Source organism: Sprattus sprattus (genome assembly GCF_963457725.1).
Source record: "Sprattus sprattus genome assembly, chromosome: 10".
Lineage (NCBI taxonomy): Eukaryota > Metazoa > Chordata > Actinopteri > Clupeiformes > Clupeidae > Sprattus > Sprattus sprattus.
In genome coordinates, this window is record NC_137908.1 from 14,813,910 (window position 1) to 14,841,013 (window position 27,104).

The window sequence follows — 27,104 nt, forward strand, 5'->3', positions numbered from 1 at the left end:
GATCCAGTATGGGCATGATAAGAACAGAGTCAAATGATATCTCCCCCTTTATTAATCGCATAGCAGGGTGCTTTCCCCAACTGCAAAGACACAAACAAACAATGAAGTTGTTTACATATTATGAGTGAATGCATTTTTCATGTATAAACTGCTACTGCACCATACTGGCTAATGACTGAAGGTTTTGTGGAAACAGTGGTGGGCAAACAGACATCGTTCCATTGATCCTACGCGACTACACAAAGAGAGGCTTTGAGAATCGCCTGCTGTGGCGGGTATGAACAGGGCCAGATGTGCCGGTGATTCTGTCTGTTTTTTGGGCTGGGAGAAAAAGTGGTCAGATGCACATCATTCTAACAGTATCCGGGGCCAGAATGTCAATGGGCTTTTGTGAATGGTTAGGTTCCACTGCCATCATTACATGCCCTGATCATGCAACCCGGGTCACAGTTTGATTTGATGTGTGCTTACAATGACTGGAGATGAAGCACTGGGCCATGATGCACACTGATAGCCCCACACACACACACAGACACACTGACACTTACACACACTGACACTCACACTCACACACACTAACACACACATGTCCCCGAAAGCCTGTAGCCTGTAATTGGGGTGCTATGGTGAAAGAGGGCCTGAGGGCAGCACTCTAGCCTACATCGAATGGCCATGGTGTTTGAATGTGTAGCCCCATTACATCGAAGCTCTCATTTCCACACCCACCCCCCCCACCCCCCACCCATCCTGGCAGTGGCCAAGTGAGAGGCCAGGATAGGCCAACTGAGGCGAGACGAGGCAAGGCGAGGCCACCAGGCAAAGCTGCTCCATTTTTCTCCAGGCACTCTGTGTCATCTCCTCAATGAGTGCGTGCACTGGTCATTAACTAAATCATCGTGTAAACTGACCTAATCCTGTTCCACTCGCTGCCCCCATCCCGTAATCGCACAGATCAGGATGAGGAAGGTACGGCTGTTTTATCGAACCATGGGAACATCCACTGCTTCCACTGAGAGGATAGGGAAACCAGGAAGAGCATCAGCCACAGCAGGCCATCACAACACAGGAACCATTACATGAACGCCAAACAATCTCTCACACATAAACTGCTTCCACTTTGGGCTTTTTTTCTTTTATACATGTTAAAAGGCATGTGACTAAATGCCAGACTGAGTCAATATAAGGGCTCTGGTTGACACTGTTTCCAAACTAAATGCATTGACTTTCTAAAATGGCACCGATTGCCCGGGGTGTACAGTGGGAGCCATTAGAAATGGCTTCACAAATTTGTCAGGGTCAACACAGGACAACTCCGCATGAAAACATTTGCTTATCATTCGGAAATGAGGACAGCAGGATACGTTCACCAGCATGAATTCTAATGACACCAGGCTTGTGTACAGAATGGGATCCTGCCCCAGCCAGCAGAGAGTGACGCTATACACACTGTTTTGCAGTCTAGTACCAGTTGGCCTGCTAACCTAAAGGCTTTGAATTCACCCATCCTATTGTCTCAACAGGATTTATGGGTTGAACACTACAGTCTGTGCTCACTTTCATCTTAGCTGAGCCCCGGTTTTGAGGCAACACTCCTAGGTTTTAGTGACTATGTTCTCTACAAAATGCAGCCTTGTTGTTTTACAGTACTACAATATATATATATATATATATATATATATATATATATATGTGTGTGTACATATGTATATATATATGTCTGTGTGTCAATTTATTAATGTATTATTCTCTCTCTGTCACATACAAGCACACATATGGATTAATGCATGCAAACATACAGTGCCATTTGAAAGTATGTGAACCCCTTGAGGACTTAAGCGTTTTCTGTTGTTTTACCATGATTTTTCATTTTTTTATCACCAATTTTCCATAGATGAAATGTCAGGTTTATGTTTATCATTTGCATGTACTTGTTTAGAGGAAATTGTTTGAGAAGCTGAAAAACTACATGAAACATGGAATTAGTCCATTTCAAAAGTAAGTGAACCCCCAGCTGAATTGATAAAGTCAAGCAGGTAACAGATTCAGTGAAACTTATTTGGGTGAATAATTAGTCAATTGAGCAAACCGATCATCTGAGACATCCTTAGGGAAAGGTTTGGGCCATACCGATTAAAAGAGAGAGGAAACCAACCAAACTACTGTAGTGCCAAGGTGTACCCACACAGATCAACAATGCCGAGAGGAAACGAGATATCCGAGAACATCAGGAAGAAGGTACTGACAGCCCATCAGTCTTGGGAAAGCTATAAGACCATCTCCAAAAGATTCCAGCTCCATCCATCCATCCAAGACAAATAATTTTGAAATGGAGGGTATTCAACATGACCGCATCTCTGCCTAGAAGTGGACGCCCATCAAGACCATCACCAAGAAGCACCAGAAGAAGAATAAATCAGGTAAAAGTCAACCCACACATCACCTCTAAAGAGTTTCGGACCTCTCTGGCAGCATCTGGGGTAAATGTACATGGGTCTACAATCAGACGAAAATTGTTGGTTTTGATCGTGACAAAATAATTCTATCTCGGACTCATCTGTTTAAAGAAGGGACTTCCAGAAGGCCTTTGGTTTATCCAAGTGCTCTCGGGCAAAGTTGAAACGGGCAGTTTTGTTCTTTCTTGAGAGCAGAGGCTTCCTTCTAGCAACCCGATCATGAATGTCATGTCTATTCAATTTTCGTCTGATTGTAGACCCATGTACATTTACCCCAGATGCTGCCAGAGAGGTCTGAAACTCTTTAGAGGTGATGTGTGGGTTGACTTTTACCTGATTTATTCTTCTTCTGGTGCTTCTTGGTGATGGTCTTGATGGGCGTCCACTTCTAGGCAGAGATGCGGTCATGTTGAATGCCCTCCATTTCTAAATGATTTGTCTTGGATGGATGGATGGAGCTGGAATCTTTTGGAGATGGTCTTATAGCTTTCCCAAGACTGATGGGCTGTCAGAACCTTCTTCCTGATGTTCTCAGATATCTCGTTTCCTTTCGGCATTGTTGATCTGTGTGGGTACACCTTGGCACTACAGTAGTTTGGTTGGTTTCCTCCCTCTTTTAATCTGTGTTGCCCAAACCTTTCCCTAAGGATGTCTCAGATGATCGGTTTGCTTAATTGACTAATTAAGCACCCAAATAAGTTTCACTGAATCTGTTACCTGCTTGACTTTACAAATTCAGCTGGGGGTTCACTTACTTTTGAAATGGACTAATTCCATGTTTCATGTAGTCTTTTGGCTACTCAAACAATTCCCTCTAAAAAAAGTACATGCAAATGATAAACATAAACCTGACATTCCTTCTATGGAAAATTGGTGATGAAAAAAATGAAAAATCATGGTAAAACAACAGAAAACTCCTAAGTGGTCAAGGGGTTCACATACTTTAAAGTGGCACTGTATGCCTGTATCCTAATTAGTTTGAATCGACTGAAGTACTTCCTTTGTGAAAATGCAACTCACACACACACACACACACACACACACAGAAACACAAGTTTTTTTTTGTTTTCTCCCCCATCCCCTTATGCCGGAGGACAAACTTTGGAATGGAGAGCTGCGGCTGTGGCAGCTGCGGCTGTGGCAGCGGCGGCGGCGGCAGCAGAGATGGAGGAGATGCGTGCCCTCTCCGCCCACACCCGGAGCCTCATAAATATTCATACGCTCCTGTGCCCGTCCAGCTGAGCAACAGTGCCGGAGTGAGCGGGCGGGCGAGCCTGAAAGCTGCGAGCTGTGACCTGTTGAGCTGTACAAACATCTCCTCACCATGTCCGGGGGCCGCTAAATAGGCAGAGAGAGAATGAGAGAGAGTGTGGAGTGTGTAGTGGTGAGGGGAGGGGTGGAGGGTGTGGGACTGGTGCCGAATGCAAAAACAAATCAGGCTGTGTACTGATGAGAGACCTGCAGTTATTAGTGCAGCTATCGAGCACTGCAACACTTCGCAAAGCTTTAATGTATACAGCGACTCTGCCGGGGTATGCTTCCCATATAGCTGCCTGCCTGTATTTACTGATGCTGACTTTTTAGACAGTGCAGAAAGGTGGAAACAGAGAGAGCGAGACAGAGAGGCGGAGGATGGATGATGTTTGCTCTCTGGAACCTGCAGAGCCAGTGCCAGGCTTGAAGCTGTACATCTGCCTGCAGTCTGGTGGAGCCTTTCTCCATTTCCTGTTCCATCCTTCCTTTTGATTGCATTTCTGTTACATTTACAAACACACACACACACACACACACACACACACACACACTTACTGTACCACCTAGGGGCAAACGCTTCATCCAAGTGACAAAGAAGCGATTTTACATCACAAAGCACGCCCCCGAACTGAGCTGGAGAGGGACATATAAAATCCCACAGGTCCTCTGGCGATGCAAAGGATTGTGGGATAAATTCATAAATGCACCACATTTATTAAGGTTTAGGGTGTCTGCTTACGCCTTTGGCCTCTTTTGGGAATGATGGGACGTGGTGTTTAGGAACAACAGCGATAACCTTTCCCTGGCATGTTAAATCCAAAGACAGACTGATGCACTTCCCCTGATTAAAGCAGAGCTGTGTGATCATTAAATTACAGCTAAGATACACCATGCCCTACCAGGGGAGATCAAACATGTCAGTTCAGTCGGTTGTGCCCAGACAAATGTGAAAACATGAATAGCCCAATTCTTGTCAGTAACCAGGTTATAGGTGCAGCATTAGCAGCTTAGCATGCCGGCTGATGCAACAGCAATTTGTTTAATTGTTCCATATGATGAAGGCATGGATGGGGGAACTAAATGAAGAGAGCTGATCATCCGAAGAGCAAGCAAGAGCCGAGGGACACACTGAGATACATGCTGAGAGTATCAATGTATAGAGAGGGGTACAGTAGGATATGCCTGGAATGCTGTTGCCTTGGTAGATTTAGCCAAACTATTATTTCAGTCAGAGCAGGACAACAGAGATGAGAAAGAGATTATTTACGCAGAGGTGAGAGTAGGTATGCTAGCCCTGCATGGGGCAGACAGGGACAGAATTGAAAAATTAACTTTTAAAACATTAAGCCTTATTTGTTGAGTGACATGACAGACACACAAATCAGTGTTTCTCCATTCTAAACCTAAACATTTCTAAATGAGTCACAGCGCAATCAATTCATTCCCCATAACCTGTTTGCATAGCATCCCAGGGAAATTAATTGTGTGACTGGCTGGCCCATCACATAACATCCAAATTGAATTTGTAATTCTGAACATGGAGGACAGCTTGTGTATTTTCATCAAACCTCAAATTGCAGAACCTTATCTGGATGAGAGGCCGATGTTTGAGAGCTGTTGCCATAGTATCACCCAACAAATGAATGACTCCACGACCTGAAATAATTTTTAAATTGAACTAGAAATAATCCAAATCCACGTGAAGTTTAAGTGGGATTTCTTAGCTGCCATGTGTGAGGAGGGATGGGATTATGAATGCTGCCAGTGCCTCCAATCCAGTGAGTCATCAAGCTTTCTGCCACAGCACAAAGCCCCTGCTGATGGCAGCTAACAGCTAGCTAACACTGTAACGTACCTGGCTCTGACATCTTGGACACTCAGCACCAGCCCTGACACACACACAGTCATACACACACACCTACTCACACCTTCAGATCCATGTTTATGGGTCGCCCAGCCTCCACATAAACTGCATTTGTGACAGTGGAGGCAGGTGGTAGAGTGCTAAACGACAGAGAGGCACACAGATTGGATCAGGGGAGAAAATAAGAGAGAGGGAAAAAGAGAGGACAAAAAACCCCCAGATATACCATGTTCCCCGTGACCAAAAGAAAAAGAAAACAAAGAAGAAGAATGATATCTGGACACCGGCAGATGGAAATGATGAATGATAGTGGGGGACAATAGCGAGACTGGAGAAGAGAGCAGAGGAAAGCCAGGAGTCTGGCGAGAGAAATGCCGGGGATGTGCCGAGAGGGAAAGGCTTGCGCACTGGCTCTGCAGCCTCACCTGCCTTGCATACTAAAGCGGACAATGCGGAGTCTCGCAGCTGCGAGCTGCTGATGCTGCCACCACTGCCGCCACAACCGCCACACACACACGCACACGCATGCAGGCAAACACACTCAGACTGCACCAAACACACAACCGTCACAGGAACCCCACCAGTTAAAGGAAGCAGAGAGAGCACTTCTCAAGCGTGCTGTAATTGTGGAATAGGTTAACGCGTGTGGTGCACAGACTGCGTGGTGAGTGTATTCTGGGTTCACAAGTGCAGGTTTCTATTATATCCTCAGCACAATCTACCACAATCCAAGAGTTTTGTTTTGCCTATGAGATGCACACTCTGTGATAATTTCTTCGGAAGGTTTAAAAAATTATAGCACATAGAGTATATCATCCCTCTCTACACACACACACACACACACACACACACACACACACACACCACACACACACACACCACACACACACACACAGTATGGACAGGCTTGGTTCTGCCGGGGCCTTTAAAGGAGGGCTGTTTGGTTTTTTTGTGGTGAGTGTGTGGGAGTATGCAAACAGAGTCTCAGCCCTCTGCCAACCCAGCAGGCACTGTCATCAACACCAGACCACACCCAGCCTGCAGTCATGTGACCACAGAGGAAGTGGAAATTCCGTCCTGTAACAACCAGCCAAACACAGAGAAAATGAGAGAGAGATTGAGAGAGAAAAAGAGGGAGAACATGTAAAGAGGAAGCCAAAAGAGATCAGAGAGGGAAAACAGAAGAAATGAGAGTCACAGAGATGGTGAGATGGATAATAATGACCAGAATGGAAATAAACGCAAATAGAATCGAGGGGTCATTGTGACTCATAAAATGATCATGTCCTAGCGCATTAAGTCATAGACTTTCCAGAACACCTGATAGGAAAGAAAATAAAACAGATTACAGTATGTACTACACCCAGCATGAGTTCAAGGTGAAATCTGAGTGTGTTTGAAAGAAACATGTTTCTTATTAAAAACAACTTGCTTCGGCACCTGAGCTATGCTTGCTACTATGCCTGTTAGGAGGGAGTTCCCTTTCTGTGTCCTTTCCTGTCCTCCCCCCCCCCCTTCCCCCCATCCCTCGTTCCCCTCCCCTCTGGGTCTCTTGCTGGCGCTACAGTTGCATGACAGATCTAATCAGCCCCCCCCCCCCCCCAGTTTACCCTGCTGCACTCCTGGACCCCTCGCTCATCTCGCTTGACCCCTTGAAGTGACCAGACCTCCCCTGAGCTGAGCTCAGCTGCTGGGTGACCCTGACCCCAAACTGTGAGCGATTATTTCAGTCCAAACCAGTTAGTCCTTTTCTAATCACAGCCACTTCCTCCTTACTCTTCCAAATCATCTGCCTGCCAAATATTCAACCACTACCTAAAATACCCATGACAGCGAGGCCTTCGTAAATGGTGATGTCTGTCTGCCCTTGCCCCGTCTCTTTGAGTATAAACCCTTTAGTACCCTTTAGAACCCTTTAGTAACTAAAGGGACACCAATGGACTGCACTAGCAGTGGCATTAATGCTGTTAAATTACTTTTGGATATTTTTGCATTCATTCCTTTTTCATGGCTACCATGGTGTATGGTTTCCACTGATCCTTTGTTTGGTGTTGGAAGTTCCACATTGTCTCTAACAGTGATTGGTAGCAGTAGGGGTGAAGACAGCAGACACACACAGACAGCCTAACAGCTAAGTCATCATCACACTTTTATGAGCCAAAAAAATCAGTCTTTCAAAAACATTTAATATTTGTGAAACAATGTAACACGCTTAAGACGACGACTACCGCAGTGAGACTCCATTTCTGATTAGCCCGAGCTCCCCACTGTAGTCAAAACAGAAACAGGCTGCTCTCTCAGGAGATCCGCAGCGGCGACAGAAACAAACAGAAACAAGTGAGAGAAAACAGGCCTTGTGCGGAACACTGCCAGCATGCCAACATCGAGCAGGACTGACAGTGTATAGCTCTCCTCAGTGTTGAGACAACCCAGGAGATAAAAGACAGGCATTGGTCTCTCTCTTCTCTTCTCTCTCTCTCTCTCTCTCTCTCTCTCTCTCTCTCTCTCCTGGCTTGGGGTATTAACACGGGCTAACGATAATTGAAAAAGGAGGGAAAATTCCAACCTTTTGATCTCAGGTCTCAAGACACCATAGAGACAAACAATGCCGTATGCGCGGATGCCAACACGCCTCTTGCCTCAGCTGATGCAGCCTTTTGCGGGTTGTGGCAGCGTGGGGTTGGTTCAAAGTCAGCCAAGTTTATTCATCGTGGAGAGGAGGGCATTGTAGCCTTCTGCAGAGGCAGTTGGGTCTCTGGATAATATTCTGCATCTGCTAACTACTGCTCAAAGTTGCTGTAGGCAATAACTGTGGCATCCCTAGCAGTGCCATTCGCTTCCTAACTCTTTTCCCCAGACACTCCTTTTTGATATTAAAGCCTGCGATGACTGCAAGAACTAATCTGACAGAGCTTTTAAATGACACTTGTCTTGCATCTGGCTTGATGGGAAGGCATCTCTCTGGACAGATAACAGGAACAGTAGCTCTGTGTAGTCACTTTAATTTCTAACTGAGCTCTCTCAACTCTGTCCCATGGCTATATAATGACCAGAATGGAAATAAACGCAAATAGAATCGAGGGGTCATTGTGACTCATAAAATGATCATGTCCTAGCGCATTAAGTCATAGACTTTCCAGAACACCTGATAGGAAAGAAAATAAAACAGATTACAGTATGTACTACACCCAGCATGAGTTCAAGGTGAAATCTGAGTGTGTTTGAAAGAAACATGTTTCTTATTAAAAACAACTTGCTTCGGCACCTGAGCTATGCTTGCTACTATGCCTGTTAGGAGGGAGTTCCCTTTCTGTGTCCTTTCCTGTCCTCCCCCCCCCCCTTCCCCCCATCCCTCGTTCCCCTCCCCTCTGGGTCTCTTGCTGGCGCTACAGTTGCATGACAGATCTAATCAGCCCCCCCCCCCCCCCAGTTTACCCTGCTGCACTCCTGGACCCCTCGCTCATCTCGCTTGACCCCTTGAAGTGACCAGACCTCCCCTGAGCTGAGCTCAGCTGCTGGGTGACCCTGACCCCAAACTGTGAGCGATTATTTCAGTCCAAACCAGTTAGTCCTTTTCTAATCACAGCCACTTCCTCCTTACTCTTCCAAATCATCTGCCTGCCAAATATTCAACCACTACCTAAAATACCCATGACAGCGAGGCCTTCGTAAATGGTGATGTCTGTCTGCCCTTGCCCCGTCTCTTTGAGTATAAACCCTTTAGTACCCTTTAGAACCCTTTAGTAACTAAAGGGACACCAATGGACTGCACTAGCAGTGGCATTAATGCTGTTAAATTACTTTTGGATATTTTTGCATTCATTCCTTTTTCATGGCTACCATGGTGTATGGTTTCCACTGATCCTTTGTTTGGTGTTGGAAGTTCCACATTGTCTCTAACAGTGATTGGTAGCAGTAGGGGTGAAGACAGCAGACACACACAGACAGCCTAACAGCTAAGTCATCATCACACTTTTATGAGCCAAAAAAATCAGTCTTTCAAAAACATTTAATATTTGTGAAACAATGTAACACGCTTAAGACGACGACTACCGCAGTGAGACTCCATTTCTGATTAGCCCGAGCTCCCCACTGTAGTCAAAACAGAAACAGGCTGCTCTCTCAGGAGATCCGCAGCGGCGACAGAAACAAACAGAAACAAGTGAGAGAAAACAGGCCTTGTGCGGAACACTGCCAGCATGCCAACATCGAGCAGGACTGACAGTGTATAGCTCTCCTCAGTGTTGAGACAACCCAGGAGATAAAAGACAGGCATTGGTCTCTCTCTTCTCTTCTCTCTCTCTCTCTCTCTCTCTCTCTCTCTCTCTCTCTCCTGGCTTGGGGTATTAACACGGGCTAACGATAATTGAAAAAGGAGGGAAAATTCCAACCTTTTGATCTCAGGTCTCAAGACACCATAGAGACAAACAATGCCGTATGCGCGGATGCCAACACGCCTCTTGCCTCAGCTGATGCAGCCTTTTGCGGGTTGTGGCAGCGTGGGGTTGGTTCAAAGTCAGCCAAGTTTATTCATCGTGGAGAGGAGGGCATTGTAGCCTTCTGCAGAGGCAGTTGGGTCTCTGGATAATATTCTGCATCTGCTAACTACTGCTCAAAGTTGCTGTAGGCAATAACTGTGGCATCCCTAGCAGTGCCATTCGCTTCCTAACTCTTTTCCCCAGACACTCCTTTTTGATATTAAAGCCTGCGATGACTGCAAGAACTAATCTGACAGAGCTTTTAAATGACACTTGTCTTGCATCTGGCTTGATGGGAAGGCATCTCTCTGGACAGATAACAGGAACAGTAGCTCTGTGTAGTCACTTTAATTTCTAACTGAGCTCTCTCAACTCTGTCCCATGGCTAGTAAGTCACCAGGTTTTATATGAAATCTAATTAAACTGTGGTATGTGCTTTGCCAGCTACTGAAATTGGCTGTTTTTCTCAGTCAGTCAGTTCTCGCTGAGGCACTAAATTGGCATGGGTCGCGAGCAGTGGTGGTCCGTCAGGGCCAGCCAGGCCTTCTCTGCTGGCCTAAACATCATCAGAAAATAAATTTAATAAAATACATTTTATTTTAATATTTTCTTTTCATAAATATGTATTAAATGATTCCCCATAGTCCATTGTCTTCATTTCATAGCTTCCAGCGTTGTTTATTTATGTTAGAGCTTTCATCCAATCATATTTCAGCTATCATGTGTTGCCAGGCTCCGAGAAATCTTCCCCGAGGCCTTCAGAATTAACAGTGAGGGTGCCTGTAGTGTTGTCAGGCTCCAAGAAATCTTCCCCGAGGCCTTCAGAATTAACAGTGAAGGCGCCTGAACATCTGATTGGTTATCACAACTGGCTGTTTCAGTTCATTTAAATTGAATGAACTGAAACAGACAGTTGTGATAACCAATCAGAATTCGAGTTGGCGACATTGGGGCCAGCTAGCAGGCATCACGTTGCACGTGACACGTACACGTACTTTGATTGGATACGCACTAGTGCGGCAGACTGAGGCAGTGCCTCAGGAAGTGCTAATTTTAGTTGGCGAATGGTGGTGGTGAATTAGCGAAAACGTAAATTTCAGTTTATTTTCAACCCACAATGGCTGAAGGAGGAGGAGATATCGATCTGGTCGCTAATATAATAGAAGCGCCATTTTCAAGATGGACCTTTCAAGAAAAAACTGGATATCGTGAGGATCGGGTCAGTTTAATGTAACTGGTTTGCAGGTTGGACAATGCGATGTTTAGTGGACAATAGGGTTGTAACGATATTGGATCGAACCGAGAAATCGGGACACTCTGGGCCACGAACCTGCATCGCGATGCGAGGAGGCAGAACCGCGACATGCCCTCAGCGGTCACTTGATACAAAAAGTTTGGTTCGCTAGTAAAGGCGGCTGCTTGCTTCAGCGTTGGAGTTAATTGTTGCGCAAAATTTACTCAGTGCAGTTCATGCTCCCAAAGGTTGCGCGTGTTGTCATGAGCCTGCCATTTGCTTGGCAGATAGAAAGCTGTTTCCCTAACAGAAAGTCTGAAGCTTCTAAACTGCTAAACTGAGCAGACATGCAGACTACATTTTAGTAATCTCATCACGTAACATTCGTTTTCTAAAAACAATCACATAGTATTGCATGTTTTACTGTGGTAGAAAATACGTTAGCTTAATGCTAACGTATATGGGAAATCCTATAGAGACCGCGCTAGGTATTAGCATCAATTAATTCACGTTAATGTTTTTGTATGAGCCTGACATTTGCTCTGCAGATAGAGGTTCCGAAGTTTGTTGAATGTTTTTCAACAGCATTGCTTTGAGTAATAAAAACCTCAATATTTGGTTATAAATTGTTTCTTCATTTTTTTATAGCTCATACTTATTCTAATGTGAATTAGAAAATATATTTTAAAAATCGCGAGGTAAAAAAAAAAAATAATAATAATAATAATAATATCGTGGGGTGTATCAAACCGTGGGTCAAGAATCGTGATACGAATCGAATCGTGAGGTAGGTGTATCGTTACAGCCCTAGTGGACAAACTTGTTAAAGCTCACATAGGCTACTTTCGGTGGACTTAATACAACTTTGTAGACTTATACCTGAAAATCGCCTTTTATTTATAAATTGTGACAGTATCCAAGCGATCATATAACTGAGAGTTTACTTAATTGTAAATACGGGTGTATTGATTTAAGATGCTCTGGAAATATTAATAAAGTCTGTTGTACTCGACTATGTTAAGGTGATGCACTGCTCACTTAAACTGCCTTTCTGTATAAATATATGGCTCGAGAGCCATGGCGTCATAATGATGGTATTAAGAGGTGGATTCACTCAGTTTAACTGTCGTGTAGGACATCGCTGAAGGCCTAGTCGTGAAATGCACGGACCGCCACTGGTAGCGAGACAGTCTTCATCAAGAGGATTCCTGTTGGTGTTATTTGGTGTTATTTACTAATGTGCTGAATCACAAATATTCAATGAATTGTAGGTGATGTGCACCTTCAATTTAAGTACCAGAATCTATGAACTCACTACATGTTTGGGGACAAACATAAACGTTTTTTTTATGGCATTAGCCCTAGCACAGGATGGTGAGCTAAACTTCAGGTGTCCACGGTGTCCACAGTGTCTATTCTAGGTGTCTGTCCTGTCTTTCAAGGGAGCATTTGAAAAGTATACTGTACAAGTGACTACAACATGCACCGAAGATAACGTTTTACATGGACATAATTTCTTTTGCAGACTGGCCAAGATTAAATAACATAATTAGTGTGTTCTTTTCTGTTCACACTGTTGTATATAGCACTAGAAACTGGGTTACATCTTGAGAGACAAATGTTTCTTGATCAAGTCAGTACATGTAATTTGCCTCGACGCAACCATGCTCATTACACAGAAACACGATCCCTCATAATGAACTTGCTCTTCTCTAAGCAGTTACCTCATTGCTCATTCATGCCTTTGCAGTCCTAGCCTGTATATGTCTAGTAATTCAGCCACACCTTATTCCATCAAAGCTGTCTACTAATGGCCTGCATCCAAGCAATCAGCTATGAGGCACAATCAATACTAATGGCAGTAGATTTCAATACTAATGGCAGTAATAGTAGACTTAAAACATTTCAGTGATGATAAAACAGTAAAGGGACATTATGGATTATGATGATGGTCACAAAACATAAAAGGAAAAAAAAGCACAGCAAGTTGTAATCTACCCATAACCAAAATGGGATCATAAAATGTACAAAGAATGACGTCCGAATGACATCCAGTGATTACACAAAGGCAGGCGGAGGATCTAGGGAGTGGAAATCTTTGCTAAACAAACAACCACCAATCAATTAAATAAATGTTCATCCCATTACATGGTGATTTGGTTGAATCTTGGTGACCAGGCACTATACCCACTCAACATTCACATGTGCTTGATACATGGCCTTGTCTACTAGGCTCAGGTTTGCCTTACCTGGCCTGCTCTGGTCTGGTGGAGAAAAATCGCTGGCAGGCCCCAAGGCTGGGACTGGCCTGCTGCCTTTCCTGCCAGAATTCTCAGCTCTGTGTTGGGGCTGTCCCCACGCTGCTTCCTCCTCCCCTCTCTGACAACAAGAACACCTCTTTCCAAGTGAAGACTAGCCCTCTTCCACCCCTGCCTATCTCTATAGCTCTTGACTTATCAGGCCAGTACAGTCACGCACACACACAGCCACACACCCCCCACCCGCATTCAGAAAAATAGTATTAGGGTCAGAGCCCATCAGAGGCGTGGTAGGGACGGGTCTTTGCAGAGAAGGGGCATTTCGAGGGGCAAGTCTGAGCATGAGCTGTCTAGTGCTACCCCCCATAATCTACACATCTCCAAAGGGTATCCTTTTATTTTTTTAAGGACATAAAAAAGTGAATACTATACTTGATGAGGGGATTGGCGTGTTTGTGCATGTCATGAGCAGAGCAAGAGGTGGAAAGTGAAGGGACTACTTGAAATAAATAATCAAATATTAATTGTAATAATGACATATGTGCGCGTGTGGACACCTTATATTAAATTAGATAAGACTTTATGGAATAATGTAAGAAGCTATTGTGGAAGGTAAGTCACTGTCATCTTCACATTGGAATAACCAGATCCTCCCTTTAGAAGGCCTGTCTGTAGAGACATGCAAGGCTACTTATTTGGAAGCATAAAGAAACTTCAGCTTATCTCCTTCAGAAAAAAGAGTCCAATTGAATAGTCTGCTAGCTTTAAAAACAGACTTGATTTCTACTGGTTTAGAGAGAACAATGCCAGTTCACATCCACAAATACGCCCACTTCTAAGCTGTTTATGAAATTCTTAATCCACAGCCTTGGCTACATCCTAGGTCATGCTAAGGTTGTGGACACTGTCAGACCTAAACAACCATATTACATACAACATCTGCCATTAACGCATTAAAACAAGTTATTAAAAAACATGACAGTGTAGGAAATAAGCCAGAAGGTTAATGCAAGCTCCTTACAAAACACCTAGCAGGATAAATAGCCGACGGTCATTATTAATATCATATATTATTATTAAGTTACTGGCTAGCTAATTGTTGTTCAAATTGACAACCCATTTATCTGCAGGAAAAAAGGTAACAGTTTCTGCACCTACTTAAGTTAACGTAACAGATTCTCTCTAACCACTGTTTTGTTTTTGAACCTGCAGAGAAGATCTGGACATGTCATTGTAGTCTCCTGCATAGTCTTCTGTTCTCACGGGTTTGTCATTTTTTGTGGACTAAAATAATCAGCTGTCCTCAGGGGCCCTCTTACAGCTCTGGATGCCTGCTTTGCCTCCCCTGTCATAGAATGCGGGTGCGGAGAAAATATATAACGCTGCACACTTAAACACGCACAGAGACAGACCAGCTAAATGTCAGAGGCACCAGTGCGACCAATGACCATTTTATTTGCATGTCTAGAGCCCAGTACAATCACAAGACTAGTGATCGTTGACATTAAAAAAAATGTCATGTGCACAAGTGACTAGATGATGTGGCGGCTGAACAGGTAGTTTGGAGAATTGTATCAAAGCGATCGAGAAAAACTGTAAACATAGGATGAATACACTCTCTCATGTGGACAGGGTCAGGGGGTTCCTGAGACCCATAGCAGGAAACCTTTTCAGAGGATCAATTATTTCTGTAGTTCTGCTCTGTATGTGTGGCACCTCATAGTCGTGGGCAAAGCAGTTCCTCAGCTATTTTAAATGAACCTCCTTATCACTGTTCCCAAATGAAATATCTGCCATTTCTACAACATTTTTACTTATAGCACATATGTTGGTAAGCTAACAAGCACATTTGGCATCTGCAGTATTCAGAGGGCTCGTATAAAACTGGCTTCATGTGTTTCTTTCAGGTAATGATATATTACTGATCACTAACTGGATCGACTGTCACATACTCGTATAGAGTTTGTTTCTTGAAATTCCTTGTTTGGTTCACCTGGAAAAAGCAGGATGTGAAGACAACCATGCATCTGACGAGTCGCATTGCAGTTTCTGAAGGCCTCCAGTACAGAGCCATTCAGTGGGACTGAATTCACTTTCAGTCCTACAGAGAAGGTAGGGACAAAAAGCAGACCTCTTGCTATGTCAAGCATCTTTGAGTGGAGTGCAGATTCTGCTACTGACACTCTCTTAGTTACATGCACTCCAGTACCGCAACTGGACTGAACCCTCGGCAGGTGAGAGGAGGGAAGGAGTGCCCAGAGTCTGTGACGGCCGGCAGGGGCGTGGTGCACCAGAGTGGCAGCCCATTCCACGAAAGCATTCCAGAGCCCTGCGTGGCTGCCCCGGCGCGGCTGCCCCGGCGAGTCTCAGGGAGTGACTCAGTCGCGCCCTGGGCTCTGAAGAATCATGTGAGAGCCTCATTCTTGGCATTCCATTTCCTCTTGTACCAATCCACACTCGGGCTGAGTCATCCAAACAGCGGGGAGGGGGACACACTCAGTCACACACAGACATGCATTCACACACACAAATATGCACGCACACACAAATGCACACACACACACACACACACACACAAACAAACGCACACACATACACAAATGCAAACACAAACGCACACACACACACACAAACGTGTACAACATAAATGGACACTCCCCACACTGCACTCTCTCTGTCTCTGTCTGACTGTTGCTATTTCTTTGTTTTCTTCGAGGCTACTCCTCTCCCTCCCCCCATCCAAGGCCTGTTCCCTAGCGCCACCCCTGCTCTCTCTGTGCCCAGTCAAACCGAACCACGCCCAATTGAGCTTGGAGGCCTGAGCTGCATACCAAGAGAGCGAGCACATGGTGGAAGAGGAGAGGCTCACTTCAACAAGCAGGGAGAGAGAGAGAGAGACAGACAGGGAGAGAGAGGAGGGGGGGGCAAGGGGAGAGAGAGAGACAGAATGATTCAGGGGAAGGGACAAATAGCAGATGCAGAGAGATGCAGATACACACAGATACACACAGATACACACACACACACACACCGAGGGAGAGAGAAAGAGAGAATGAGAGAGACATTGAAAGAGAGATGGGGGAATAAAGAGGAGAAAGGATACACACAGAATGAAAGACTCCAGAAAGACAGACTGTGCGCACGGAGAACAAAACAGGCGAGAGGGACATAATGAAGAGGGGGAGCTGGGGAGATTGTGAGGAGAGGAGAGGAGAGGAGAGGAGAGGAGAGGAGACACATTCCACGACGAATGGAGACATAAGCAATGAGTCACTCTGGCCTTCTGTGATCGAGTGCAAAACCAAAATTGGCGCTCGCTCCTCACGTCCTTTAGCTCCTGGTTATTTTTTGGATGGTTACCGTCGAAGCATGATCTAATCTTATCAGGCTGTAATCTGGCCATATGAGATTACTCCTCTGATTAGATACAAACAGCTTGGGATCACTGACAGTCATGTATGAAGACCTAAAAATGATTCAAAACAATTAAAGGCAAGAAAAATACAGAAACTAACTAACTTGTCACTGATACTGTGTTAAATTAACTGCTTTTGCGTAGTTGTGGGACCAATGTCTTTTCTTTCACTATAAAACTGAAACTGGATATTCAGCCACCTGAGAAAGGTGATTCTGACTTCCTGATCTATAGCTAGTCTGAGGTAGTTTACCCTTTCAGTGCATTTGTGTATGTGTGTGTATGGGGCAGGGGTGACTCAAGATGAAGAAATAGCCACGATTTGAAACATTTCAGTATTCAAACACTCACGCTGATCCTTGGCCTGGGCCCTTTGAAGGGACACCTTTGAAGTACGAGAGTATCTGTTTGATTAACTGCCGCTCAATTAGCGCATGACACTAATGACGAGAGAGGTTTATGCTCTTTGATGGTAGAGAGGGCAGAACTACCACCGCCTACTTACTCCAGCTGCTGGAATGCAGAAAGACAGCAGGGGCCGGAAAAGTGGCGACGTGCGACACCCTCTTTTGTTTACAAAATAAAGTGGCCAAAGTAAAACAGGGGAATTGGACTTCCCACAATTCATCTGGCACGCTACCATCATTTGGTGTTTTCCATCAACGTTGTTTGGCTCCCTCAAGGGGATGGGATGGGCTGGGGGGGGGGGGGGGGGGGGGTGTTATCAAATCAGCATGGGTCACTGCAGGTCTTGTGCCTTCTAAGAAAACTGATGAACTATGAATGAAAATCATCATTATTGATGCAAATTATTAAAGATTCTGTTTCGCAAAAGGTTGTTGATATTTGCACTCAAAAGCCAATCAAATTACACCCCTCCCTTCTATGCTCCTGAAGCACGTGTGTTAATTGGCTGGGATTGTTTATGGCTCAGTCCGAGCCACTATGTTTGTTTCCCATTTAGAGAGCCAGGACTGTGTACAAACATCACAGTTTTGTTTTACCGTAAACACTGAACAAAGAGCTAGCGGACCATGAGGAGCAATTTGCTGAATTTGACAAAAACGTGTATGGGATCAGAGTCGATGACTACACCTTTAAGCAAGAGGTTACTACAAAATAGTCACAGGTATTTTAGTTCTCAATGCCAATACTTGTCAGAAGCATCTTACTGACTCAGTGACAAAATATTCGATTATGCAAGACCTCTGGCAACGACTGCAAAAGACTACTCGGGCAAAAGACTGAATTAATGGAACATTTATGTAATGTGGTAAGTTTATGGAGTGGGCAGAGTGTCTGGCTTTCTGTGGAATTGTGTCTGAGGTTTGAGTATGATACTAAAGCACCTTTAAGTGCTGGTGTAGGGACTAAAACCTGAACATTTAATTGACCAATTCCATATGCTGCCTACCGGTGGAAAGGCCTTGCACGTAACAGAGTCAAGTCGTGTCAAACAGCACCCATGCTTGGATTTTCAGCAGCGCCTAAAGTGTGCCACCATTGTGGGTGATGGACAAAATGGAAGCGAATTTGACACACCAATGTGTCCCAGCCCAGAGCACAACGGCTGCCCATGGGCTTCTACAGGGCTACACTCCACTCCACTTCCCTGACTGGCTCAGAGACAGCAGAGCAGCTCTCCTTGTGTTGTCTTGCAACAGCGAGAGAGAGAGAGAGAGAGAGGGAGAGGGAGAGAGAGAGAGAGCCAGAGCCCTGCCCAGCCCTGCAAGCCCTTATGCCTTCACATGCTGGCTCACCCTAGAGCTAGAGTTAAGTAATCACACCACAGAGCATTCTAAACACACACACACACACACACACACACACACACACACACACACACACACACACTGTGGATGAACCTTTAGGTTTATGATGTTCCCATGGTTTCACGTCGCTTATGTCTGCATTGTGTCCATAACTACGGAGCTAGATAACAGCGTTGACAATAGACTTTCACTTTTCTTTTATTAGATCGTCCTTTTTTACTGAAGAAGCCAGTAACAAAACAGAACCAGGAGAGACATATTTAAAAAATCCTTCCAAACAAGACAACAGCCAGTACTATCAGGTGCAGCTGAACAGTACTAGACTTGAGAAACAACTAGTCATGCATTCGTGGTCGCAACATCATAATCACATGATTGTTGCAGTAATATACATAATCGTGGTATCACTATTACAGGCTGCGCATACCAGCGACACTAATCATTATATCACTAACATAGTTGTGACCTTTTCCCTCACTGCTATCAGTGCTCTCATACATCAACGTAAAACACACACACACACACACACACACACACACACACACACAGATGTTAGAGCAATAGGCTGACATGTTGCGATAATGCCAAGGTCACTGGTATTTCTACATTCTGTACAATATGAGACGTAAATGACTACTGTGGTCATCAATCTCAGTGTAACTAGTTTGTTGCCAAGCAATGTCCTGCATGCACACAGGTCTACAGGTATCAGCACAACTCTAAACAACTCAATCCACACATCAATTCCAATCAAAGATGACGATATTAAGACTTTTAGCACCGTACCTTTGGCTTCATAAAAAATCCTTAATATCCGGAGGATTCTAAGTGGGGGCAAAGAGACTTATTATTTCTGTGTTGTGCTTCGCTATGTTCTATTACTATTTTTGTTGGAGGCAGGGGAGGTCACCTTACAAGTCTTACAAGTCTTTTTAGACCTTAAGTCTTTTGCGTATGTTCACTAGCAGTGCCTAACCCCAACTCTAACCCTAAATAACTCCTGTCCACCGCCCAGTGTCTGCCAATGACACTTAAGAGGGCACATTTCCAACCCAACTGCATTTAGAGTTCCTGAAATAACAGAAATCCATCCACACAAAGCGCTGGTACTCTGACTCACTCCCACTGTGAAGAGAAGGTTTTCTCCTTGCCTGCCGATTGTTAATGGAAAAATGAGAGGGTCACTGGTCAGCTAAACATTTTACTCAGACTCAGGTGACTGTTCCCCAATGTTCTTTCCTTCTTGACAGTGTCACAAGATGTGGCAGATGCCGAGAAAACAAATTTGTCCACTTAGCATGCTTAGCATACTCAGACCATCTGCAGACCGAGACCATGAGAGCACTTTTTCTTCCAGAAAATAAAGTATGGCATTTCATAATAAATGGGTCTTTCTGCTTGAGATGGCCATGCTTCAACAGACATACTTGTCTGGGTGCTGGGTGTACGGCTGAATCTGGAGCATTGCTTGTCACGAGCAAAACCGTATTAACCCGAAGAGGGAGCGGGGGAGGAAAGACCAGGGCAGGGACCTTCCTCATTCTTTGACAGCTCAGGAGACCTAGATGTGATCTCATTATTGTTTCATTTAAGTATCAATTTAAAATCACAGATATTTCCCCGAAAAATTCCCTAGGAGATACAGTTCAAGACAGAAATGAGATGAGGCACTTTATTGTAAAATTCTACTTTAATTGACAAAAAGATCTCAGAGCTAACCCTTTTCACAACAGCTTTGAACAGTCTTATCATAAGATGAATAGCCTATCATACCTGGTCATTCAGATGACACACACACAGTCTTGAGATCATTAACAAAAAAACTAAAAGCAGACTTCCGGCTGATAGATTGAGTCATTGACAAAGGTTAATATTAGCCCTGAACAAAACCTTAACCGTGACTTTGTTAACATTTGCAGCATACTGTAAAATAGCTCTTAACCCACTCGTTTCCTTTGTTAAGGAAAAGAGACTAACAATTAACTCAGAACTAAACTCAGAGTCCAGCAGCTAAGATTGCAAATGATGGGCTATAAAAGCTTATGATTCTTATCCATAATGGAAAAACTATGTGCTTACCCTCCCGCCTCCCCCCAATTCAACCACCCAGAAACACACTTAAGCCTTGAGATCAGGGACATAATGCATACTTGTAGTCAAAACATGCTGCCAAGTAAACGTACATTTCTTCTAAATAATGACAAAAGTGAAAACTACTCTTCATACTTCACAGCAGAACGCTCATCATTATTTGTGCAGCCAGATACAAACATTAGATTAGATCTCATGAGAGGCTCATAGATCTCACGAGAGGCTCATAGATCTCACGTAGCTCATTCAACAAATGCTACGGCAGCTACAGTGAAGTTGTGTGATAAATAACCAGCTGAGCTCTTCACACATAACCAACAGGAAGACATGGGCGAGCCTGGCGAGTGGGGGTCGATTGTTCCCAAGTTAAAATGGTAACCAGCCAAGTGCCAACGACTCTTGAGCCACGCCTTTGCCAAACATTTCACTATGACATGCAAAAAACAACCAACTGCCATTATCATTTCAGATCCAAATCTAAAGGAGTACCGGCATGGATAATGTTTAAACCTGAGAGTAAAACAGAACTACGCCTATGCAGACCTGAAGTCACGTGCTGTAGGGAAAAAAAACATATGTTAAAACGCACAGCATGAGGAAACAATCCCAATTTCCATTTCCCTCTTTTCGGCTGTGCCTCGGCCCATGCCGCCTGCTGCTAGTTTAACTCTGCACTCCCAGTTCCTCAGTCCGTTTGGTCATGGTGTTTCCCACCCACCGAAGTGTCATCTGTTACGAAACCATAATCAGGTGGCTCCTTTAGGCACTTGTGTAAGAGAGCATTTTAGCTATGACAACTGCATGAATACAAATCACAAGTGGCTGTGAGTACTGCTGCATTTTTCTGTTATGCTAAGAATCTGGACAACTGAAAACAAATGAACAAATGAAACAAAATATAACAAATCTGTGCATCCAGCTACATGCTTGGTTTAATCTAGCCTTCTTTACGGCCAATTCCATGCCTCAAATTTTAGACCTGCTGTAAAAGTAAGGCAGAAATGCACATACGGGCAATACTACGGCGAGCTGAGGCAAAAAATCTGGTGCTCATTCCTTACACACGCCTATACACTTGAGTAAATTCCCATTTGCTTCTGGCACGGTTGAACATATTTGATATACAAATATGATTTTCCTGACCTTGATCCTGTTAATGGTGTTTTGGACGATGCAGTTTTCCCATTAAAATGTAGCGCTAATAACTAAGTATGACAGTTCCATTTATCATTTTAAGGCAAGTGGGCTAGCAAATGATATTACTTCATATGCCTCTACAATGATATAATGATACAGTTTGAATTGTGAGCCAAATTTCTTCAGTTGGTATTATAAAGGCTTGATACAGGGTTTACTTTTCCACCTCACTCTTATCCAGGAATATAATAGAACAGATCCATTCAGACAATGACATGCCCAGGACAGTGAGTATTATGGGAATCCCCATTAGAGGCCTTTTGTGACCTTGTCAATAAAGTCACAGAGCAGAGTGCCAAATGTAACAGTTTGTAGACCATTTCACTCTGGAACCGCCGGTGATGCCAGTTCGTTTTAGCACCACTGAGACTGCCACTTACACTTACACTGCAGAGAGCACTCACCAAACAAAAAGTCAAATATACCAGCTGGATCACACCCCCTTGTGACAATGCAGTTTTTGTCATGAAGGGATGATGAAAAGATTCCTGGTCACAGACGTATCACCACCATGTAAAACCATCACTATGTTACTGTGGACCGGACTGTACAGCCGTGACAGAATTCCACTTGCATGTGCGACCTCAATTTACAACGAATATCCTACTAAGCGCACAACTGGCCTCAGGTCAACTCAAAGCAAGCACAAAGTACTGTTGAAAGTAAACAATGGCTTATATCAATCTGCTAACTCTGCACCCTTCCATGCTAATTTGTCTTGACCTGTCGACAGCAGGATCACACAATCCTATTGGCAACACTTTGTTGGCCCATGCATCACTGACTTTGTATGAAGCCTTTAAATAAATGGACAATTGCGACTTCTGAGATCAAGGATGCCTTGTGCTCCAGTTGTACAGATGCACAGTCTGTCTCCATACATCTGTCTTTACATTGCTGTTATCATGTAACATTCTGCTTCAGAGTATCCTTACAAGTAGTCTGATGCAGAAAGTCAGACACTGTTTATATTTCATTATATACTACATACAATCACAAGGCTCTTTTAAATAACAAAACGAGAGCATAAAACAAGTTCCCATGAAATCCCTCCTCAGTGCAGGTTAAGCCTGCCTCTGCACCTCAACATTAAAGAAAATGGTAGTGCAACACACACATTACATTAGATTTTAGGGCCAAAGGTCAGGTTGATGGGAGTAAATGGAGGGTTCTTATTGGCGGTGGGGAATGAAGCATGAAAATTGCATTGAAAATGGAATCACGGCAATTCTCAGCAGTACAGCAAAGCCAAATATTATTTAATATGCAGATCCACCATAAGTGGATCCACAAATACCATGTACTTATATGAGAACAACGGAGTACTAGTTAATAAAGCAACTAATATTTACATATATACCTGAGGCTACTTAGAACAAAATGGAGCCCACAAAGAAATAAATGTGACTAAAGCATACAGGAGGATTGAAGGGCCACGCATCATGTCTGAATGACTAATGATACATTATAATATGGCTAAGATAGCACGTCATTAATAATACAGTGTAATCTATATACAATTCAGCTATAGATTCAGTAGAGTGTAGTATGCCCTGAAGGGGTATGAATGCCGTATTATTCCTTATTAAGGACAAGCTTGGGAAACACCGTACAACCAGGGGTGCTTTTTATATTCAGCTAGAATGCTCCCATTCAAGTCGTGCATCAGGTGTGTACTAGAGAGGCTGAACAATGCTGCTGTTTGTGTTGCCCATCCGTTTGGGACTCCTGAACTCACTGCAAGGCATACCATGCTGTGCTCTGAATTCTATATAGCAGCCTCCTCCCTCCGCTGCATCCCATCACCACAGCCATTCATGGCAGAGGAACACCGAGAGGGAAAAGGAGAGGCTTTTCCGTGGCCAGCTTGAAGCTTTTCCGAAGCAAAGTTAAGCTCTATAAACAAAATGGGGCAGAGTTGATCAGAGCGCTGTCTCTTAATTAGAGAGAACAGATGCTGGCAAAGTAAACACAGCTTGATATGCACAACAGAACATGGCATCAGTCTGCAGAAGAGGCTGAGAGGGTGGGAACACCCCCAGCACAAACCAAGCACGATATGAAGAGAAGAGGACTGAGTGGCAGTCTTCAGATGGAACTCCCTGTTTGGGTCTTGAACGGCACTAGGCAAACTGCTCAGGCTGCCAGACGGTGATCCCCACACAGTGATATTTGAAATGGTTGTTTGTTTGCAGACATCTCAGAGCAATGCCCCATTTGATCTCAACTTTATCAGTATCTGTGCCATGGCCGGTACAATGCAACAAAATGAATTAAATGGAAATAATGCTCAGAAATTAACAAAATTCATTCCATCACTGGTAGAAGGGGAAGAGAGTGTTTCTCATTCACTGACCACAAATAATGGATATTATGGTCTGATTCCATGTAGGCTAATGCTATGAAATCCCCAAACCCTTAAGTAATTATGTAGCTGAATTTGCATTTTCTTAATATCTGTGTGATTTTTTTTCTTTTTCATTATTATTTTTTTTTTTATCAATTAATTGAATTGGTATACATGCCATGCTGACTCACTCTTGAGGTTAGATAATTCAAGGAATTCACCATAACAGGGGAAAACGGGACAAACCTACCGTTAACAGGTCTAACACGGCTGCCGAATTTATTGCACTGCAATAGCCATTGGCTAGTCATGGCAAAAACTGTGGAGGCTTCATATCAGGTTATGTTCAGCCATTCAGCACTGGCAGACACGTCTCATTCTCGCGACGCCAAATTATTGTTGTAAATGAAGCACTGGTCAACACAACAGAATGGCAAGCATTCAGGGAAGGGGCAAGTTTATTGTAATCACAACTGGTTTGGACGTTGTGTGTATTGCCCACTAGAGCCTGGGGCAGTTGTTTCAATGATTGTTGCAACAGGCTTGTGCTTTCGTCAAAGGAATCCCCTTTAAAAACAAGTGCAAGCGCACACCCAGTTCACGGGCGAGGCGCAACATGGCTACAGTGACTGTTCAAACAGATAGGTTTTGTGCAGAATGCTCAATTTCATTTCGGCGACATTTGGTCAGATTCATAACAGAATGAGGCTATCACACTGTACCGTAACACTATTAACTTGGGCCAGAGGAAGACGATCTATGGAAGTACTGCATTGTCAAACGCTGTAAACTTTCTGCGCTATTGGCTCAACATTAGAAACGGAACAAAGTGCTTGTGCGTCTTGATTACGCCCCTTTCCATCCTTTTCATGTGACGTCAGAAGAATGGATTTTTACTGCAATCAGCCACTTAATTAAACAAGGATCACTTCTCTCGTCACGTTAACAACCTTCGGTTTGCAGAGAGCTTCTGATCACCCGACCACTTAAAATATGCCCTAATAATTAGAATCAATGTGAATATAGTCATCCGGTTTCGCCTAAATAAAATCTACTTTGACGGTTGATCCCTAACCTACATGGTAATAGGCATGCCGTGCATCAATTCTTCCGTTCGGAGCGTTGATTTCTGCGCATTGACTCGTCCAATACTATCATGGCGTGACACCAGTAGGCTACTCTTAAATGTTTCTGGTTTGCCTGGTATGAGGGACAGGAAAAACAGGTTGCTCAAACGAATGTATGACTTTTTGTGAGCGGCGGCATTTCACCTGGTCTCAATCAGAATTTGTACCAAAAAGAGCGGATTCCACAGTCCGTCTTCTCAAGTATTAAGCCAAACATGGAATAAGATTAGTTCAGAAACACACGGAAAGCAATATGCGAGTACGGCAGGAGTCGGTGACGGAAATAAATGCTCACAAACACACGCACACATAGCCTTCATAAACACATGCACACACCTGGTAAGAACGAGCAAAGTGAAATGAAAAGGAATAAGAGCATACCGTTGAGATGAGATGACGCCGCAGCTCCCAAGCAGCTGGAAACCCGTCAGTCCAAGTGGTTTTGCCTCTTCAACCCTGACAATCAATACATTCTAACCCCGAGTCTTGGGCGGTAGAAATCCCCTTTCCTGCCTGAGCGGAATCCCTGTTGCACCCTCCAGTCTGGACCTATGACGTCTCCTTGGCTGCTAATGCAATATGAACCAAACTACCGAAAGATCGCAGCCTTCTTCAGTATTGTTTTTGTTTACCGAGGGATGGCCAGTGTGTTCACATTTACATAAACAAGTCGCCCTTGTTTTCTCCGAGTATGAAATCTAACTTGAAAACAGGACTGCACATAGGCGGAAAATCAGTTCTGCAAATCTGATGGAATCGATTTTTCCTCTACTCTGATAATAGGCTTTTTGTGAATTGAATATGGCCAAAGTTGAATGGAGACATTATATAACTTGACACTGAAGACTACCGAAGGCAAGAAGTGAGACAAAACAATCCAAACAGTCTTTACTTTCCGAAAGAAAAGATGAAATAATCACTAAAGACCAGGTTTGAGAGCACGGAGATCCAAGTGATTACTTGACTATTTTCTGTTCCGAAGATGTTACTACTGATGAGGGTGTGTTTCCCTTCACATAAAACAAACGCGGTAAAAGTATGGTGAATCGCTACCAGGCTAGGGGTCCGCTAAAATGTCTTCGGATGATGTTCTTACGAGCCATCGCCGTGCCTAGAAAACGAAAGGGGATCGTTCACGATGACCGAGTGGCAGGACTGTAGGCGAGCTGCGAGGAGAGGGAGGGACTAGTTTGGGAATAGTCATTTAAGGTGGACTAGACAGAAAGTTAAACTGAGAGCAAGCAACAGTAGCTTCTGAGTAATAGGCCTATTGAATACATTGTTAAAGAATCAAAAATGAGGAATAAATGATGAGATGGTCCGTCCATGTTATTAATGATTCTAGTGAATACATGAAATAAAATATTTTACGAAACGTTTCTGTTTTGGCCACTATTAGGGGTAAGTAAATGTCCAACAACATAATATAACAACAAAAATAAATAAAATAACAATAATTAGGAGGAAGAAGCAAGGCATCCAAAGAACTAGTTTTAAACAGTACCAGTGAAATGACGAAGGACTACTACTAAGATAGCAGCTAGACAGCACCTTAATACACCTTGCACCAGCTACTTTTCTTTGCACAGTACATGTACAGACAGCATATGTCAT

General features: G+C 43.9%; 1 protein-coding gene across 1 annotated transcript in view; it reads right to left on the reverse strand.

Annotated features, from left to right (window-relative positions):
- atp2b4 (ATPase plasma membrane Ca2+ transporting 4) overlaps positions 1-26,534 on the reverse strand; it is a 55,386-nt gene extending 28,852 nt beyond the window's left edge. Inside the window, exon 1 of the mRNA XM_080846254.1 lies at positions 25,872-26,534. The gene's annotated coding sequence lies outside the window, so the exon portion shown is untranslated. The remainder of the gene's footprint in view (positions 1-25,871) is intronic.
- Positions 26,535-27,104: the final 570 nt, after the last annotated feature.